The sequence below is a fragment of the Pongo abelii genome, chromosome 12 (genome assembly GCF_028885655.2).
Source record: "Pongo abelii isolate AG06213 chromosome 12, NHGRI_mPonAbe1-v2.0_pri, whole genome shotgun sequence".
NCBI lineage: Eukaryota > Metazoa > Chordata > Mammalia > Primates > Hominidae > Pongo > Pongo abelii.
In genome coordinates, this window is record NC_071997.2 from 16,878,777 (window position 1) to 16,898,801 (window position 20,025).

Consider the following 20,025-nt stretch of genomic DNA (forward strand, 5'->3'; position numbering starts at 1 on the left):
TTACTTCACTCCATTCCATTACATTCCATTCCACTTCACTCCATTCCATTCCACTCCATTCCATTCCATTCCATTCCACTCATCTTCATTCCATTTCACTCCACTCCATCCCATTCCACAGCATTCCACTCCTGTCCATTCCATTCCACTCAACTCAATTCCATTCCACTTCACACCATTCCACTACACTCCACACCACTTCACTCCACTCCATTCCATTCCACTCCAATCCATTGCACTCCACTCCATTCCACTCTACTCCACTCCTCTATTCCACTCCACTCCACTCCATTACACTCCACTCCATTCCATTCCACTTCACTCCAATCCACTCCAGTCTGTTCCATTCCACTCCATTCCATTACATTCCATTCCAATCAGTTGCACTCTATTCCACTCCATTGCATTGCAATCCACTCCATTCAATTCCATTACACTCCACTCCATTCCACTCCCCTCCACTCCACTCCAATCCACTCCAATCCAATCCATTCCACTCCACTCCACTCCACTCAATTACGTTGCATTCCACTCCCTTGCTTTCCATTCCATTCCATGACATTCAACTCCACACCCTTCCATTACATTCCACTCCATTCCATTCCATTCCATTCCATGTCATTCCAATCGATTCCATTCCACTCAATTCCACTACACTCCACTCCAATCCATTCCATTCCATTTCACTCCTTTCTTTCAACACGATCTCCATCTGTCACAAGGCTGTAGCGCAGTGGCACAATCTCAGCACACATTTCTCTGTTCTGTTCCGCTCCATTCTGTTCCATTCCATTCCATTTCGTTCCAGTCCATTCCACTCCACTCTACTCCAACCCACGACTTCTATTTCATCCGATTCCTTTCCACTCCATTCCACTCCCCTCCACACCACTATACTCCATTCCACTCCACTGTATTCCACTCCACTCCATTCCATTCCATCCCATTCCATGCCTCTGCATTTCATTCCACTCCACTCCATTCCTTTCTGCTCCACTCAATTCCATTCCACTCAACTCCACGCCATTCCACTCCACTCCATTCCATTCCACTCCACTCCATTCCATTCCATATCATTTCACTCCATTCTATTCCACTCCACTCCATTCCATTCAACTCCACTCCATTCCATTGCACTCCACTCCATTCCATACCAACCCTTTCCACTCCTTTCCATTGCATTCCACTCCACTCCATTGCATTCCACTCCATTCCATTCTACTCAACTCCACTCCAGTCCACTCCACTCCATTCCATTCCATTCCACTCCATTTCATTACACTTCTGTCAACTCCATTCCACTCCACACCAATCCATTCCACTCTACGACATTCTGCTCCACTCCATTCCATTGCAAACAACTCCACTCCATTCCAGTCTACTCCATTGTATTGCATTCCACTCCATTCCATTCCATTCCTTTCTTTCCAAAGGATCTCACTCTGTCACAAATGCTGGAATGCAGTGACACAGTCTCAGCTCACCTTTCTTCCCATCATTCCATTGCATTCCATTCCATCCAGTTCCGTTCCATTCTATATCACTCCATTACACTCCACTCCATTCCATTTCACTCCACTTCATTCCATTTGACTCCGTTCCACTCCACTTCAATCCACTCCACTACACTCCACTTAACTCCATCCCATTCCATTTGACTCCATTCCATTCCATTCCATTCCACTCTACTCCATTCCATTCCACTCCATTCCATTCCTGTCCATTCCACTCCATTCCATTCCACTCCTCTCCATTTCATTCCATTCCATTCCACTCCAATCAATTCCATTCCACTGCATTCCACTCCATTCCATTTCATTCCTCTCCACTCCAATCCACTCCACTCCACTCCATTCCACTCCATTCTCTTCCACTCCATTCCATTCCAATCCACTCCACTCCACTCCACTCCACTGCGTTCCACTACACTCCATTCCATTCCACTCTATTCCACACCAATAAACTCCACTCCACTCCATTCCATTCCACTACACTCCATTACATTCCACTCCATTCCACTCCATTAAATTCCATTCCTCTCCATTCCAGTACGCTCCAATCCATTAGACTCCATTCCAATCCACTGCAGGCGACGCCACTCCATTCCTTTCCACTCCTCTCCATTCCAATACACTCTACTCAATTCCATTCCATTTCACTCCACTCCATTCCATTCCTTTCCAATCCACTCCATTCTATTCTACTCCACTCCATTCTCTTCCACTCCTCTATATTCCAATCCACTCCACTCCATTTCATTCTTTTCTTTCTACACGATATCACTGTGTCACCCAGGCTGAAGTGGGGTGGCACAATCTCAGCGCACATTACACGTCAACTTTCCATTATATTTCATGCTACTCCGTTGCATTGCATTGCATTCCCTTTCATTCCATTCCATTCCATTCCATTCCATTCCACTTAATTCCATTCCATTCCACTTAATTCCATTCCATTCCACTCCGTACAAATCCACACCACTCCAGTCCACTACATTCCGTTACTTCCGATGCCATTCCACTCAATTCCACTCCTCTCCTCTCCAACGCACTCCACTATTATCCATTCCACTCCATCCCATTCCAATCCGCTCCATTCCACTGGACACCACACCACCACACTCCACTCCACTTCATTCCATTCCATTCCACCAATTCCATTCCTCTCCATTCCACTCTACTCCACTTCACTCCACTCCATTCCAGTCCACTCCATTTGATTCCATTCTATTCCATGCCACTGCATGCCATTCCATTCCTTTCTTTCTAGAGTATCCCTCTCTGTCACCCAGCCTGGAGTGCAGTGGCACAATCTCAGCTCACATTTCATGTTTTCCATTCCTTTCCATTCCATTCCATTCCAGTCCACTCCACTCCATTGAATACCACTCCACTCCACTCCACTCCAGTGCACTCCATTCCACTCCAGTCCACTCCACTCCATTCCATTCAACTCCAGTCCACTCCATTCCACCACATTCCATTCCGCTCCACTCCGCTCCATTCCACTCCATTCCACTCCACTCCACTCGGCTGCACTCCTCCACTCCACTTTACTCCACTCCACTCCACTGCACTCCACTCCACTACTTTCCACTCCACCCCACTGCACTCCACTCAATTCCACTCCATTCCATTCCATTCCCCTCCATTCAATTCCACTCCACTCCATTCCATTCCACTGCATTCCATTTCATTCCATTCCATTCCACACCATTTCATTCCATTCCACTCCACTGCATTGCATTCCACTCCACTCCATTCCATCACATTCCACTCCACTCCATTCCATTCCACTCCATTCCACCCCATTCCATTCCATTCCAATCCACTCCACTCCAATCCATTCCACTCCACTCCAATCCATTCCACTCCACTCTACACAATTCTCTTCCACTCTACTCCACTCCATTCCATTCCACTCTACTCCAGTGCATTCCATTCCTCTCCATTTAATTCCATTCCATTCCATTCCACTCCTCTTCATTCCATTGCTCTCCACTCCATCCTATTCCATAGCATTCCACTCCTATCCATTCCATTCCACTCCACTTCATTCCATTCCATTCCACTCCACTCCATTCCACTCCTTTCCACTCCACTACATTCCACTGTACTTCTCTCCACTCCATTCCATTCCACTTCACTCCACTCCACTCCACTTCACTCCATTCTATTCCATTCCATTCCATTCCGTTCTTTCCACAGGATCTCACACTGTCACAAAGGCTGGAGTGCAGTGGCACAATCTCAGCTCACATTTCTTTTCATCATTCCGTTGCATTGCAACCCATCCCATTCCATTCCACTCCATTCTATTTCACACTACTCCATACCATTCCATTCCACTGCATCCCACTCCATTCGACTCTACTCCACTCCACTCCACTCCTTTCCGTTCCATTCCATTTCACTCCATGGCATTTCAATCGTTTCTTTTCACAGGATATCACTGGGTCAGCCAGGCTGGAGTGCAGTGGCACAATCACAGCTCACATTACAGGACATCTTTCCATTTGCACTGCATTCTCTTTAATAACATTCCATTGCATTCCACTACATTCTATTCCTTTCCATTCCATTCAATTCCATTCCATTCCATGCTGTTCCACTCCACTCCACTCCACTGCACTCCACTCGACTCCACTCCATTCTTTTCCATTCCACTCCACTACATTCAATTCCACTCCACTCCATTCCATTCCACTGCATTCCATTCCATTTCATTCCACTGCATTCCATTCCATTACATTCCACTGCATTCCATTCCATTCCATTAAACTCTATTCCATTCCATTCCATTCAACTCTATTCCATTCCATTCCACTTCACTCCATTCCATTCCACTCCATTCCATTCCATTACATTCTACTCCACTCCATTCCATTACATTCCACTCCATTCCATTCCATTCCATTCCTTTCCACCCCGTTCCATTCCATTCCACTCCACTCCACTCCACATCACTCCATTCCACTCCACTCCATTCCACTCCTCTCCTCTCCACTCCAATCCATTCCATTCCACTCCATTCCATTCCATCCCACTCCTCTTCATTCCATTTCACTCCACTCCATCCCATTGCATAGCATTCCAGTCCTTTCCATTCCATTCCACTCAAATCAATTCCCTTCCACTCCACACCACTCTATTTCATTCACTCCACTCCATTCCACTCCACTCCATTCCACTCTACTTCTCTCCACTCCATTTCATTCCACTCCACTCCACTCCACTGCACTGAACTCCACTCTACTCCACACCGCTCCATTCCATTCCGTTCCATTCCACTCAATTCCATTCCATTCCTTTCTTTCAACAAGATCTCACACTGTCACAAAGGCTGGAGTGCATTGGCACAATGTCAGCTGACCTTTCTTTTCGTCATACCATTGCATTCCATTCCATCCCATTCCATTCTATTCTATTTCACTCCACTCCACTGAACTCATCACAATTCCATTCCACTCCATCCCATTCCATTCAAGTCCATTCCACTCCACTCTACTCCACTCCAGTCCACTCCATTCTACTCCATTCCGTTCAATTCCACTTCACTCCATTGCATTCCATTCCTTTCTTTCCAAAGGATATCACTGTGTCAGCCAGGCTGTAGTGCAGTGGCACAATCACAGCTCACATTACAAGACAACTTTCCGTTACATTGCATTCTATTCCATTACATTCTATTGCATTCCATTCCATTCCATTCCATTCAAATCCATTCCATTCCACTCCGTTCCACTCCACTCCACTCCACTTCACAACACTCCACTGCAGTCCACTCCATTATATTACATTCCATTGCATTTCACTCTATTGCATTCCATTCATTTCTTTTGACAGTATATCACTGTGTCACCCTGGCTTGAGTGCAGTGGCACAATCTCAACTCTCATTACATGTCAACTTTCCGTTGCATTGCCTTCTATTCCATTGCATTCAATTTCATTAAATTCCATTCCATTCCATTCCATTTCATTCCATTTCAGTCCATTGCATTCATTTCCATTCCATTCCACTCTGTTCCCCTCCACTCAACTCCACTATATTCCATTACATCCAATTCCATTCCATTTCATTCCTCTCCTCTCCACTCCACCGGACTCCACTCCACTCCACTCCATTCGACTCCATCACATTCCATTTTGCTCCATTCCACTGCACTCCACTCCACCCCAATCCACTAGCCTTCATTCCATTTCATTCAATTCCATTCCCTTCCTATCCATTCCACTCCACTCCACTTCATTCCGCTCCACTCCAGTACACTCCATTCCATTGCATTCCATTCCATTCCACTCCATTCCATTCCATTCCTTTCTTTTGAGAGTATCTCAGTATGTCTCAAAGCCTGGAGTGTAGTGGTATTATCTCAGCTCACAATTCTTTATTCCATTCTGTTCTATTCCCCTCCATTCCATTCCATTCCAATCCATTCCATTCCAGTCAATTGCACTCCATTCCACTCTCCTCAACCCCACTCCACTCTACTCCATTCCACTCCATTCCATTTCATTCCATTTTAATATATTCCATACCACTGAGTTCCATTCCTTTCCTTTCCATTCCATTCCATCCCACTCTACTCCATTCCACTCCCTTCCATTCCACTCCATTCCACTCCCTTCCATTCCACTGCTCTCCACTCCACTACACTCCTCTCCACTCCACACAACCTCATTCCACTCCATTCCATTCCATTACATTGCACTCCGTTTCACTATATTCCACTCCATTCCACTACACTAAACTCCATTGCAATCGACTACACTACACTACATTCCATTAAACTCCACTCCGTTCCACTCCACTCCAATCGACTCCACTCCATTCCATTCCATTCCACTCCAATCCATTCCATTCCACTCCATTATATTCCACTCCTTTCCAGTTCTTTCCAATCAACTCCATTCTTTTCCACTCCACTTCATTCCAGTCCACTCCACTTCACTTCTCTACACTCCACTCCACTCTACTCCACTCCATTATACTCCACTCCATTACATTCCATTCTGTGCTATTCCATTCTGTTCCATTCCACTACTTTCCAGTCCAATCCACTCCACTCCATTCCGTCGCTTTCCATTACACTCCTCTGCATCCAAAAAACTCCACTCCAATGTATTCCACTCTACTCCACTACATTCCACTCCACTTCATCCCATTCCTCTCAACTCCATTTCATTCCACTCCACATTCCATTCCATTCCATTCCATTACATATTCTTTTCCTTTTTCCATTCAATTTCACATTCCATTCCATTCCATTCCATTCCATTCCACATTCCATCCATTCCATTCCATCACACATTCCATTCCATTCCATTCTATATTCCATTTCACATTCCATTCCATTCCATTCCACATTTCATTCATTTCTATTCAACATTCCATTCCATTCCATTCCAAATTCCATTCCATTCCATTCCATTCCACATTTCATTCCACATTCCATTCCAATCCATTCCACATTCCATTCCATTCCATTCCATGTTCCCTTCCATTGCATTCCACATTCCATTTCATTCCATTCCACAATCCATTCCATTCCATTACATATTCTATCCCACATTCCATTCCACATTCCATTCCACATTGCATTCCAATCCATTCCACATTTCATTCCATTCGAATCCATTCCACATTCAATTCCATCCCATTACATAATCCATACCTCCCCATTCCAAAATCCATTAAATTCCATTCCATTCAGTTCCACGAACTATTCCACATTCCATTCCATTCCATTCCGAATTCCATTCAACATTACATTCCACATTCCATTCCATTACATTCCACATTCCTATCCATTAAATTCCATTCCATTCCATTACATATTCCATTCCCTTCCATTCCATTCCACATTCCATTCCACATTCCAATCCATTCCAATCCACATTCCATTCCATTCCATTCCACGTTCCATTCTGCATTCCATTCAATATTCCAATCCACATTCCATTCCATTCCATTCCATTCCGCTCTATTCCATTACACGTTCCGTTGCATTTCATTCCATTCCACATTCCATCCCTTTCCATTCCACATTATATTCCATTCCATTCCACATTCCATTCCATTAAATTCCGTTCCATTCCATTCCTTTGTGTTCCACATTTCATTCCTTTCCATTCCATTTCACATTACATTGCATTCCATTCCTTTCCACATTCCATTCCATTCAACTCCACATTTCATTCCATTCCACTCCACATTTCATTCCATTCCACATTCCATTCCACATTCCATTCCACGTTCCATTCCACATTCCATTCAACGTTACATTCCATGTGTGCATTCCACATTCCATTCTAATCCATTACATTATACTCCACATTCCATTGCACATTCCATTCCACTTTCCATTCCGTTCCGTTCCACATTCCATTCAATATTGAATTCCAGACACCATTCCACTTTCCACTCCATTCCATTCCACATTCCATTCGATTACATTTCACTTTCCATTACACATTCCATTCCATTCCATTCCTTTCCATTCCATGTTCCATTTCACATTCCATTCCATTCCATTCCACATTCCATTCCACATTCCATTCAACAATACATTCCACATTCCATTTCATTCCATATTCCATGGCACATTCCATTCCATTCCATTAAACATTCCATTCCATTCCATTCCATGTTCCATTACCAGGTTCCATTCCACGTTTCATTCCTTTCCATTCCACATTCCATGCCATTTCTTTCCACATTCCATTCCATTCCGTTGCATTCCAGCCCGCATTCCATTCCATTTCATTCCATTCAAAATTCCACTCCATTCCATTCCACATTCTATACCATTCCATTCCACATTTCATATAATATCATTTCACTTTCCATTCAATTCCATTACACATTGCATTCCATTCCATTCCACATTCCATTCCATGGTGTTCCAAATTCCATTACAATCCATTCCACATTCCATTGCATTACATTCCACACCCAATTCCATTCCATTCCATTCCATTCCACTACACATTCCTTTACATTCCATTCCATTCCAGTCCACATTCCATTCCACATTGCATTCCATTCAATTCCATTCCAGATTCCATTCCATTCCATTCCACATTGCATTCTATTCCATTCAATTCCATTCCATTCAATTCCATTCCACGTTCCTTTCATTCCCATTCCAAATTCCATTCCATTCCACTCCACATTCCAATCTACTTCATTTCATATTCCACTCCACATTCCATTACACATTACATTCCATTCCTTTCGACATTCCATTCCATTGCATTCCACAATCCATTCCATTACACTCCACATTGCATTCCATTCCACTCCACTTTCCATTCCATTCCACTCCACTTTCCATTCCATTCCTTTCGACATTCCATTCCACTTTCCATTCCACATTCAATTCCATTACATTCCACATTGCATTCCATTCCATTCCACATTGCATTCCGCATTCCATTCCACATTCCATTCCACATTCAATTCCATTGCATTCCACATTCCCTTCCATTCCATTCCACATTCCATTCCGCGTTCCATTCCATGCTTTATTCCACGTTCCATTTCATTCCATTCCACGTTCCAGTCCTCGTTCAATTCCACATTACATTCTATTTTATTCCGTATTCCATTTCGCATTCCATTGCATTCCATTCTACCTTCCATTCTGTTCCATTCCACATTCCATTCCATTCAACATTCCATTACATTTCACATTCCATTCCATTCAACATTCCATTCATTTCCATTCCATTCCATTCCACATTCCATTCCATTACATTGCATGCCAGATTCCATTCCTTTCCTTTCCACATTACTTTACATTCCATTCCATTCCTTTCCACATTCCATTCCATTCCACTCCATAGCATTGCATTCCATTCCATTCCATTCCAATCCATTCCATTCCACTTTCCATTCCACATTCCATTCCACGTTTCGTTTCATATTGCATTCCATTCCATTCAAATTCCATTCCAGGTTCATTCCACGTTTATTCCACGTTCCATTCCTGTCCATTCCAAATTCCATTCCATTCAATTCCGCATTCCATTCCACTCCAGTCCACATCCCATTCCATATTTCTTCCCATTCCATTCCACATTCCATTCCAGATTCCATCACATTCCATTCCTCATCCCATTCCACATTCCATTCCTTTCCATTCCACATTCTATTACATTCCTATACATCCCATTCCACATTCCATTCCACATTCCATTGCATTCTATTTAACGATCCATCCCACATTCCATTCCATTCCACATGCCATTCCATTCCAAATTCCATTCAACATTCCATTCCACATGGCATTCCATGTTCCATTTCACATTCCTCTCCACGTTCCATTCCACATTCCATTCCACATTCCATTCCATTCCATTCCACGTTCCAGTCTACATTCCATTCCATTCGATTCCAAATTCCTTTCCATTGCATTGCACATTCCACATTCCATTTTACGTTCCATTCCACTTTCCATTCCATGTTACATTCCACCTTCCGTTCCACGTTCCATTCCATTCCATTCCACATTGCATTCAATGCTACATTCCATTCCATTCCACGTTCCATTTCACATTCCATTCCATTCCAATCCACGTTCCATTCCAACCCATTCCACACTCAATTCCACGTTCCTTTCCATTCCATTCGACATTCTATTCCATTCCATTCTGCATTACATTTCATTCCACATTCCATTCCATTCCATTCCATTTTCCATTCCACATTCCATTCCATTATACCTTCCATTCCACATTCCATTCCATTCCATTCCACATTCCTTTCCATTCCACATTCCATTTCATTCCATTCCATGTTGCATTCCAAAGTTCATTCCACTCCATTCCACATTCCATTCCACATTCCATTCCTTTCCATTCCACATTCCACTACACATTACTTTCCATTCCATTCCACTTTCCATTCCATTCCATTTCAATCCATTCCACATTCCATTTCACATTCCATTCCTTTCCATTCCACATTAAATTCCACATTCCATTCCATTCCATTCCACATACCATTCCATTCCACTTTCCATTCCCTTCCAATTTCCATTCCACATTGCATTCCATTTCTCTCCGCGTTCCATTCCACATTCCATTCCACTCCAATTCATTCCAAATTCCATTCCATTCCATTCCACATTCCATTCTTTTTCATTACATTGCATTCCACATTCCATTCCATTCCACATTCCATTGCACATTCCATTTCACATTCCATTCTACATTCCCTTCCATTCCATTCCAGTTTCCATTCCATTCCATTGCACATCCCATACCTCATTCCATTCAATTCCATTCCATTCCATTCCACATTCCATTCCACATTCCAATTGATTCCATTCCATTCCACATTCCATTCCATTCCATTCTACATTGCATTCCTATCCATTCCATTCCACATTCCATTCCATTCCGTTCCTCCTTCCATTCCATTCCATTCAATTTCATTCCAAATTCTATTCCATTCCATTCCATTTAATTCCACATTGCATTCAATTCCATTCCACATCCCATTGCCTTCCATTTCACATACAATTCCTTTCCGTTCCGCATTCCATTCCATTCCATTCCATATTGCATTGCATTCCATTCCACTTTCCATTCCGTTCCATTCCACATTCCATTGCATTCCATTCCGCATTCCGTTTCATTCCATTCCACATTCCTTTCCATTCTATTCCACATTCCATTCCATTGCATTTCAAATTCCATTGCATTCCACTCCACATTTTATTCCATTCCACTCCACTTTATTTTCAATTCCATTCCATTCCATATTGCATAGCAATCCACATACCATTCAATTCTTTTCCACTCCACAATCAATTCCTTTCCATTCCATTCCAAATTCCATTAAATTCCACTACAGATTCCCTTCCATTCCATACCACATTCCACTGGATTCCAGTCCACATTCCATTCCTTTCCATTCCACTCCATTCCGCATTCCATTCCATTGCATTAGATATTCCATTCCATTTTCCATTCCATTACATTCCACATTCCTTTCCTTTCCATTCCATATTCAATTCCATGCCGTTCCACATTCCATTCCATTCCATCACACATTCCATTCCATTAAATTCCACATTCCATTCCATTCCATTCCACATTCCATTCCATTCCATTCCACATTCCATTCCACATTCCACTCCTCATTCCATTCCACTTTCCACTCCTCATTCCATTTCACATTCCATTCCGTTCCACGCCACTTTCCATTCCACATTTCGTTCCACATTCCAGTACATTATTTTCCACATTCCATTCAACATTCCATTCCACATTCCTTTCCACATTCCATGCCATTCCATTCCACAGTCCATTCCATTGCATTCCACATTCCCTTCCACTCCATTCCACATTCCTTCCACATTACATTCCGTGTTCCATTCGAAGTTCCGCTCCACGTTCCATTCTACGTTCCACTACATTGCATTCCATGTTCCATTCCACGTTCCACTACATTGCATTCCATGTTTCATTCCATTCCATTCTGTGTTCCATTCCATTCCCTTTCACTTTCCATTCCACTTTCCATTTCACATTCCATTCCACGTTCCATTGCACATTCCATTCCACCCCATTCCATACCTCTTCCCATTCCATTTCATTGAAATCCACATTCCATTCCATTCCATTTCACATTCCATTCCATTCCACATTGCATTCCATTCCCTTCCACATTCAATTCCATTGCTTTCGTTTCCATTCCACATTCCATACCTTTCCATTCCACATTCCATACCATTCCATTCCATTCCACATTCCATTCTTTCAATTCCACATTCCATTCCATTCAATTCCACCTTCCATTGCATTGCATTCCATTCCGGATTCCATTCCTCTTTCCTTTACTTTCCATTACACATTCCATTCCATTCCACTCCATTCCATTCCACGTTCCATTCCACGTTGCATTAAACATTCCATTCCACGTTACATTTCACATTCCATTCCACATTCCATTCCATTTCATTACATATTCCATTGCTCAATACATTCCACATTTCACTCCGTTCAATTCCACATTGCATTCCACTTTCCATTCCACATTCCATTCCATTTCATTTCACATTCTATTCCATATTCCATTCCACATTCCATTGCATTGCATTCCACATTCCATTCCACATTCCATTCAATCGCATTCCACATTCCATTACACATTTCATTCCATTCTATTCCACATTCCATTTCATTCCATTCCACTTTTCCTTCCACTCTATTGCATTCCATATTCCTTTCCTATCCATTCCATATTCCATTGAATTTCATTCCACATTCCATTCCATTGGATTCCACATTCCATTCCTTCCCATTCCACTTTACATTGAAATTCATTGCACATTCCATTCCATTCCATTAGACATTCCATTCGACATACATTCCCTTCATTTCCACAATGGAATGTGGAATGGAGTGTTGGAACTTGGAATGGAACGTGGAATGGAATGTAGGGAAACGAGGAATGAAACATGAAATGGAATGGAATGGAAGGTGTAATGGAATACAATGGAATGTGACATTGAACGGAATGTCATGTGGAAGGGAAATTGGAATGGAATGGAACGGAATGCAATGTGGAAGGGAAAGTAGAATGGAATGGAATGGAATCGAATGGAATGTGGAATGGAATGGAATGGAATGTGGAATGGAATGGAATGGAACGGAATGTGGAATGGAAAAGAGCAGGAAGTGGAATGCAACGTGGAATGGAATGGAATGGAATGGAATGTGGAATGGAAATTGTTATGAATGGAATGGAATGTGGAATGTACTTGAATGGAATGTGGAAAGAATGGAATGGATTGTGGAATGGAACATGAAATTTAACGGAATGGGATATGTAATGGAATGTGGAATGGAATGGAATGGAAGGTGGAATGGAATTTAATGTGGAATGGAATGAAATGGAATGTGGAATGGAATGGAATGGAATTTCTACTGGAATGCAATTGAATGGAATGGAATTTGGAATGGAATGTGCAAGGGAGTGGAATTTGAAAAGCAATGTGGAAAGGAATGGAACAGAATGTCGAATGGAATGGTATGGAATGTGGAATGGAATGGAAATGAATGTGGAATGGAATGTGGCATGGAATGTGGACGGGAATGGAATGGAACGTGGAGGGGAATGGAATGGAACGTGGAGTGGAATGGAATGGAATGTGGACTGCAATATGGAATGGATTGGAATGAATGTGGAATGCAATGTGAAATAGAATGGAATGTGGAATGGCATGCGGAATGCAATGTGGAATGGAATGGAATGAAAAGGGGAATTGAATGGAATGGAATGGAATGGAATGGAATGGAACAGAAAGGAATGGAATGGAATGTGTAATGGAATGGTATGGAATGTGAAATGGAACGAAATGGAATAGAATGTGGAGTGGAATGGAAAGGAAAGTAATGGAATGGAATGGAATGGAATGTGGAATGGAATGGAATGGAATAGAATGGAATCTGTAATGGAATGGAATGGAATGCAATGTGGAATGTAATGGAATGGAATGTGGAATGGAACGTGGAATGGAACGTGGAATGGAACGTGGAATGGAATAGAATGTGGAATGGAATGGAATTGAATGTGGAATGGAATGTGGAATGGAACATTGAATGGAACGTGGAATGGAACATGGAAAGGAAAGTGGAATGGAATGTGGAATGGAATGGAATGTGTAAAGGAAAGGAACGTGGAATGATGTTGAATGGAAGGTGGAATTGAATGGAATGGAATGTGGAATGCAATGTGGAAGGGGATGGAATAGAATGTGGAAAGAAATCTGGAAGGGAATGGAATGGAACATGAAATGGAACGTGGAATGGAACGTGGAATGGAATGTGGAATTGAGGGGAATGGAATGCGGAAATGAATGGAATGGAATATGGAATGGAATGTGCAATGCAATGGAATGGAATGTGGAATATAAAGGAATGGAATGTGGAATGAAACTTGGAATGGAATGGAATGGAAACTGGAATGCAATGGAATGAAACGTGGAATGGGATAGAATGGAAAGTGGAATGGAATGGATTGGAATGTGGAATGCAATGGAAAGGACTGTGGAATGGAATGTGGAACGGAATGTGGAATGGAACATGGAATAGAACGTGGAAGGGAACGTGGAAAGGAACGTGGAATTAAATGTGGAATGGAAGGTGGAATATAATGGAATGGAAAGTGGAATGGAATGTGGAATGGAATGTGGAATGCAATGTGGAATGGAACGTGGAATTCAATGTGGAATGGAATGGAATGGAACGTGCAACGGAAAGGAATGGAATGGAATGGAATGTTGAAATGAACGTGCAATGGATTGGAATGCGGAATGCAATCTGGAATAGAATGGAATGTGGAATGGAACGTGGAATGCAATGTGCAATGTAATGGAAGGGCATGTGGAATGTAATGTGGAATGGAACGTTTAATGGAACGTGGAATGGAATGTGTAAGGGAAAGTGGAATGGAAAGTGGAATGAAATGGAATGTTGAATGGAATGGAAAGAAATGGAAAGTAATGGGGAATGCAATGGAATGTGGAATGGCATGTGGAATGGAACGTAGAATGGATCGTGGAATGCAACGTTGAAAGGAATTGGAATGGTATGCGGAATGGAATGGAATGTGGAAAGGAAGGAAATGTGGAATGGAATGGAATTGAATGTAGAATGGAATGGAATGTGGAATGGAAGGTGGAAAGGAATGGAATAGAATGTGGAATGTAGTGTGGAATGCAATGGAATGGAACGTGTAACAGAACGTGGAAAGGAACTCGGAATGAAACGTGGAATGCCATGTGGAATGGAATGCAATGGAAGGTGGAATGGAATGGAATGAAATGTGGAATGGAATGTGGAATGGAATCGAATGGAAACTGGAATGGAATGGAATGGAATGGAATGTGGAATGGAATGCTATGGAATGTAGAATGGAATGAAGTGGAATAGAATGTGGATTGGAATGGAAAGGAATGTGGAATGGAATGGCATGGAATGGAATGTGGAATGGGATGTGTAATGGAATGGAATGGAATTTAAATTGGAATGGAATGGAATGGAATGTGGAATGAAATGGAATGGAATGTGGAAAGTAATGTGGAAAGGAATGGAATGAAACGTGGAATGGAATGGAATGCAATGTGGAATGAAATGGAATGGAATGTGGAAAGGAATGTGGAGTGGAATGGAATTGAATGTGTAATGGAATGCAATGGAATGTGGAATGGAATGGAATGGAATGTGGAATGGAATGGAAAAGAATGTGGAATGTAATGGAATGCAACGTGGAATGGAATGTGCAATGAAATGTGGAATGGAATGTGGAATGGAATGCAATGGAACGTGGAATGGAATGTCGAACGATTTGTGGAATGGAATATGGAATGGAATGGAATGGAATGTGGAATGGAATGTGAAATGGAATGGAATGGAAAGTGGAATGAAATGGAGTGGAACGTGGAGTGGAATGGAATGGAACTTGGAATGGAAAGGAATGGAATTTGGAATTGAATGGAAAGGAATGTGGAATGGAACATGGAATGGAATGTGGAATGGAATATGGAACGGAACCCAGAAAGAAACAAGGAATGGAACATGCAATTTAATATGGAATGGAATGTGGAATATAACGGAATGGAATGTGGAATGGAATGTGGAATACAAAGTGGAATGTAATGGAATGGAAAGTGGAATGTAGCAGAATGGAATGTAGAATGGAATGTGGAACAGAATGGAAAGCAATGAAATGGAATATGGAATGGAATGGAATGGAATGTGGATTGGAATGGAATGGAATGTGGAATGGTATGGAATGGAATGTGGAATGGAAAGTAAAGTGGAATGGAATGTAATGGAATGGAATGTTGAATGGAAAGTGGAATGGAACGGAATGGAATGGAATATGGAATGGAATGGAATGGAAATTGGAATGGAATTTGAAGTGGAATGCAATGTAAAGTGGAATGGAATGGAATGGAATGGAATGGAATATGGAATGGAAAGTGGAATGGCATGCAATGGAATGGAATGTGGAATGGAATGGAATGGAATGTAGAATGAAAAGTAATGACCCGTGGAAAGGAATGTGCAATGAAATGAGGAATGGAATGTGGAAAGGAATGGAATGGAACGTGGAATGAAATGTGGAATGGAATGGAATGGAGAGAGTAGTGGAACATGGAATGAAATGTAAAATGGAATGGAAAGGAATGTGAAATGGAATGGAATGGAAAGGAATGGAATCTGAAATGGAATGCAATATGGAATGGAACGGAATGGAATTTGGAATGGAATGGAATGGAATGTGGAATGGAATGGAAAGGAATGTGGAATGGAATGGAATGTGGAATGCAATGGAAAGTGGAATGGAATGTGGAATGGAAAGTGGAAAGGAATGGAATGAAACGTTTATGGAATGGAATGGAATGGTATGTGGAATGGAATGGAATAGAAAGGAATGTAGACTGGAATGGAATGGAATGTGGAACACAAGGTGGAATGGAATGGAATGGAATGTGGAATGGAATATGGAATGCAATGGACAGGAATGTGTCATGGAATGTAATGGAATGTGGAACGGAATGTGGAATAGAATGGAATGGAATGTGGAATGGAATTGAATGGAATGTGGAATGGAATGGATTGGAATGTGGAATGGAATGTGGAATGGAATGGAATGGAATGCAATGTGCCATGGAATGGAACGCAATGCATAATGGAATGGCATGGAATGTGGAATGGAATTTGGAGTGGAATGGAGTGGAATGTGGTATAGAATGCAATGGAATGTGGAATGGAATCGAATGGAATTTGGAATGGAATGTGGAATGGAATGGAATGGATTGTGGAATGGAGTGGAATGGAAAGTGCAGGGAATGGAATGGAATGTGGAATGGATTGGAATGGAATGTGGAATGGAATGGAAGGGAAAGAAATATGGAATGCAATGTTGAATCGAATTGAATGGAAAGGAATGGAGTAGAATGTGGAATGGAATGTAATGCAATTTAATGGAATATGGAATGTAATAGAATGTGGAATGGAATTTGCAATGGAATGTGGAATGGAATGGAATGGAAAGTGGAATGGAATGGAATGTAATATGGAATGGAATGGAATACAAAGGAATGAAATGTGGAATGGAATGGAATTGAATGTGGAACAGAATGGAATGGAATGCAAGGTGGAATGGAATGGAATGCAATGTTGAATAAATGAAATGTAACGTACAATGCAATGGAATGCAATGGAATGTGGAATGGAATTTGCATTTGAATGGAAAGGAATGGGGTGGAATGTTGAATGGAATGGAATGTATAATTGAAAGGAATGGAATATGGCAAGGAAAGGAAAGGAATGTGGAATTGAAGGCAATGTAATGTGAAATGGAATGGAATTGCATCTGGAATGGAATGTGGAATGAAATTGAAAGGAATGTCGAACAGATTGGAATGGAATGTGAAATGGAATGTGGAAAGGAATGTGGAATGGAACGGAATGGATTGTGGAATGTAATGGAATGGAATGCACAATGGAATGGGATGGAATGCGGAATGGAATGGAATGGAATGCAGAATGGAATGGAATGGAATGCAGAATGGAAATGAATGGAATGTTGAATGGAATGGTATAGAATGGAATGGAATGTAGAATGGAATGGAATGGAATGTGGAATGAAGTGTGGAATGGAATGGAAAGGAAAATGGAATTTAATGTGGAATGGAATGGAATGGAATGTAGAATGGAATGTCTAATGGAATGGAATGTGGAATCGAATGTGGAATGGAAAGGAATGGAATTTGGAATGGAATGGAATGCGGAATGGAATGGAATGCAAGTGGTACGGAATGGAATGTTTAATGGAATGTTTAATGTTTAATGGAATGGACTGTTTAATGGAATGTTTAATGGAATGGAATTTTTAATGGAATGTTTAATGTTTAATGGAATGGAATGGAATGGAATGTGAAATGGAATGGAATGGAATGGAATGCAAAGGAAGGTGGAATGGAATGGAATGCAATGTGGAATGGAATGGATTGCAATGTGGAATGGAATGGAATGCAATGTGGAATGGAATGGAAATGAATGTGCAATGCAATGGAATGCAATATGGAAAGAATGGAATGGAAAGTAATGTGGAATTGAATGGAATAGATTGTGGAACGGAATGGAATGGAATGTGGAGTTCAATGGAAAGTATCATGGAATGGAATGTGGAATGGAACATGGAATGGAACGTGGAAAGGAATGGAATGGATCGTGGAATGGAAAGTAGAATGGAATGGAATGGAATGGAATGGAATGTGGAATAGATTGTGGAATGAAAAGGAATGGAATCCGGAATGGAATGGAATGGAATTTAATGCAATGCGAAATGGAACGTGGAATGGAAAGTGGAATGGAATGTGAAATGGAAAGGAAAAGAATGAGAAAGGGATTTAATGGAATGTGGAACGGAATGTGGAATGGTATGGAATGGAATGTGGAATGGAATGGAAAAAATGTGGAATGGAAGTTAATAGAATGTGGAGTGGAATGTAGAATGGAAAGGAAAAACTGTGGAATGGAAGGTAATTGAAATGGAATGGAATGGAATGGAAGTGGAATGGAATGAAATGGAACGTGGAATGTAAAGTGGAATGTAATGTGCAATGGAAAGGAATGGAATGTGGAATGGAATGGAATGGAATGTGGAATGCAATTGAATGTATGTGGAATGGAATGGAATGGACTGTCGAATATAATTTCGAATGGAATGGATAGGAATCCAGAATGGAATGGAATGGAATGCAATGGAATGGATCCTGGAATGGAATGTGTAATGGAATGTGGAATGGAATGGAATCGAATATGGAATGGAAGGGCATGGAATGTGGAATGGAATTTGAAATTGAAAGGAATGGAATGCAAAGGAATGGAATGTGGAATAGAACGGAATGTTGAATTGAATGTGGAATGGAATGGGTAATGGGATGGAATGCCATGGAATGAGGAATGGAATGGAACAGAATGGAGAGGAATGGATTCTGGAATGGAATGGAATAAAATGTGGAATGGAATAGAATCAAATGTGGAATGGAATGGAATGGCATGGAATGCGTATTTTTATGGAATGGTATGTGGAATGGAATGGAATGGAATGAGGAATGGAATGTGAAATGGAATGTGGAATGGAATGGAATGCAATGGAATGTGGAATGGGATGTGTAATGGAATGGAATGGAATGTAAATTGGAATGGAATGGAATGGAATGTGGAAAGTAATGTGGAATGGAATGGAATGAAACGTGGAATGGAATGAAACGCAATGTGGAATGAAATGGAATGGAATGTGTAAAGGGATGTGGAGAGGAATGGAATGGAATGTGGAATGGAATGGAATGGAATGTGGAATGGAATGGAATGGAATGTGGATTGGAATGCAAAAGAATGTGGAATATAATGGAATGGAACGTGGAATGGAATGTGCAATGAAATGTGGACTGGAATGTGTAACGGAATGGAATGGAATGTGGAATGGAATG